Raw genomic sequence first — 3,510 nt, forward strand, 5'->3', positions numbered from 1 at the left:
ACCTCAGTATATAAGTCTGCAATAGTGCACTGTTCTCTTTCGGTCGACTCCCTCGACATCTCACTATAGGAAACGCCTCTTGTGTGGTCATCTGTGATGCCCTATACAATCACACCCACAGTCCTGCGCTCTCGGAAGCCCCACCTCTTCCTATATAAACAGCAGCGCTGGCTCAGTATGGCATCCTACATCTCTTCACTCGTGTCATCTAAGCTATGAGCCCTTGTTTTCATTTGCACTCAGTGTTACTTTGGCAAGACTAAACTGTCCGGAAAACAAGTTACCACTTGTTGTAGGACGTCAGGCTATAAGAACATTAAGTGTATTGAAACGCTTTACCAAGCACATAAAGTAGACAAAATCAGCTTACCAGTTGAGTTATGGCTTCTTCCACGAAGTCAAACAGGTCTAGAGCACCTTCCCGACCTTGTCCTGGTGGATGCGGATTCACTATCGCAGCTAAAGATCTGCATGTAGTATGTCCGGCGTATCTAAGCCTGGAGCATGCCCAAGCAGCATTACAAGCACCGATCTCTTGTAATCAATGCAGCAAACTGTCTCCTGGGGTGCTGCGCAGGAGAGCGGTGTTTGTGCAGGATGTGTGCAGCGATCCCGTACAAGGGAGAGACGCAACAGCATCCTCACAGGAAATGGAATCTCCCATGCCGACGACAAGTTGGGCGGACCAGCTTATTCCTTCAGATGAGCTGGGAGAACCCGTTCGCTTTCGAGATGGAAATCGAGTCATTCCCTAAGATCCTACCGGAAGATGATTCAGTTTCCATCACAGCATCGGGGGATATGTCAGATGATGATGAGGAGGACGAAGAGTCCCCTGGTTACCAGCTAGGGGTAGAAGTACAGCAGATAGTACAGGAGGTAGACTGGGCATTGATTGGCCGTCTGCTCTTCCTGCCGCAAAACGCTCGAGGCTAGATGGGAAGTTCCTTGTTCCTACAACCTCAACAGTTCATCAAGCACTTCCACCTTTCCAGGATTGTATGGATGATCTGACGAAATATTGGGAAAGACCACTGTTATCTAGAGTTCCAGTATATGGGTTTTCCTCGCTGGATATGGCAGGCATGCAGGAGAGGGGCTGGTCTCACATGCCGTCAATGGAGGCATCACTGGTGGGCCATCTAAATCCCCGATCGGCAGTAGGGCTATCTACGATCGCACCTAAGCTGCCTCAAAGATCTTATCGTTTTTCTGCTTCGATTTTTGAGAAGATTTATAAATCTTCAACTCAGACGGGGCGCGCTACTAACGCAATCACTCTTCTGTTGGCTTACATCACCGAACTGGAGGAAGAGATGACAAGGGCCTTGTCGCAAGGAAATGACGTCATTGAGCTGTGGACTGAGATTTGCACGGTAACGGATCTCACATTGCACTCATCAAGATGCCTGGCTCAGTCATATGAGCACACAGTGAGGGCGCTGTGAGGTTACACTTTTAGCTCACTGTTACCTCACATTGTGACCTCATCACGAGTATCCTGGGAGATCATGGTGACATCATTGTGAGATCAAATTGTTGACTGGGCAATTACGTTACCTAATGATTTTAATATTTAATTGCTATTTAATTTACTAGATGACTTAACTGTCACATATAGATAACTCACCTTATACAAGATGTAGAAGTACTATACATAATGAAATACATTACATATATATGAATACATTTTCTCACTATATATCTTCATATTTAGCTTTAAAGACTAATTAGTCGGGTTGCACAAAATGCATCAGAAAACCAGAATATAAATAACTGCTTCAGAATCTGTATGTTACGGGAAGCAGACCAGACACAGAGGAGGATGGAGTATACACAGAAGTTTATTAAGATGAGCAGACGGGTAAGTATTGCAGGATGGATGAGATGTAGTTAATGGTTTTGAGGACTGATAAAGGATATCGTTGTTGATGGTTGTATTGCCAGGAACTCGTGGAGGATTGGATGTACACACACCTCGGCTTTTGACAGACGGCTGGCTGGGATGATCCGGGAGAGGAGGTAAGTATCCAGACATTGGGTGAGAGTCCACTTCATGAAGTCGAGATCGGACAGTGACTGATGTGAGGTGTGTGCTTAAGTAGTGTCGATCTGATGAGTGTTGATGGGGTGCAGGTGGTTTGGATTAAAACTCAGGTGACTGTGATCACTGTGTGTGACTGGTGGAGGAGCCTGGTTGATCCGTGACACTGTACTTTTCTTACACTAGTTTTAATCATATTCATAAACAAACAACATCATGTGTTATATTTCTTTCACTTCAGAAAATACTTCTACAAGAATTGTTGGCGCGGGACGCCTCTTCATTCTGTGGGTTAGTACTGTAAAACCTAACAGTGAAATTCGCTAAATGAAATGAGTTAATTTAACTCAAAAATTTTAAAAAGTTAATTCAACTCAATATATATTTGTGATGTGAACTCAAAAGCTAATTAGGCTAAGCAGAACTCAATCTAAATAAGTTACTATAAATTATTTTAATCTGTTATTACCATACAGTCTATGATTATTACATCTAAATGGCAGACCACAAAATATTTAAAAGAAATGAGCTTAATTCATTATATCTAACATTGTTTTTCGAGAAGTCACGTTTGTACAACATAGGGCTATAGGTTATTATGCTTTATATCTACTAAACTAAAAGATATAATACCTTTCATAACTAATTAAATAACTAAGCCATAATATAATAAATACATAAATTAAGCATAGATGAATCCTTTTAAAGTAATTAATTTTACTCGAGACAAAATATTATCCGGTTTTTACAGTCGATGTCCGGGTGTTTTTCAAAAACCGCGCTTTTTTCCGTCAGTCACGTTGTCACGGGATGGTCGAGAGATGAGGCGAGGACTCAAGTGCAGGAGAAAGTGGGTCTTTTAATAATAAAGAGAACAAAAACCACCCGAAGGGGAAAACAGGCAGGCAGGCAGAGACCACAGCACATGTAAACGAACCCACACACGACATGAAACATCTGACATAAAACAACGACACAGCACAGGACTGCAGACACCAGGAGACTATATGGGGAGCCAAGCGAGGAGGACACAGGTGAAGGAACTGAAACAATAATGAGATAACAAGGAGGCGGGGTCAGACAATAGACAGGAGAGCACATGGCACAAACAACAAACAATAAGCCATGTGCTGACACACACAGTGACATCTGGTGGCCAACCGGGCACACCAGCAGGGCCGTGACACAACCCCCTTTAAGGAGCGGATTCCAGACGCTCCACACACTAAAACAGAAACCAAAAATGTCTGGGAGGGAGGAGGGCCGGAGGCGGATCAGGGGAGAGATGGTGGGCCAGGCCCATGTGGCGGCAGAGGGGACCTGGGCACTGAGGCAGCGCCCGGCGGGATGGGGACCCAGGGCAGAACCAGCGGCCACCACAGCAGTGTGTGTGGAGCTGCCACCCTGAAACAGGCAGTGGCTGGCTCCGCTGCTCGGGGCCTTGTGAGCGGGCGCCGCCGCCTCGG

The sequence above is a fragment of the Onychostoma macrolepis genome, chromosome 21, assembly GCF_012432095.1.
Source record: "Onychostoma macrolepis isolate SWU-2019 chromosome 21, ASM1243209v1, whole genome shotgun sequence".
Taxonomy (NCBI): domain Eukaryota; kingdom Metazoa; phylum Chordata; class Actinopteri; order Cypriniformes; family Cyprinidae; genus Onychostoma; species Onychostoma macrolepis.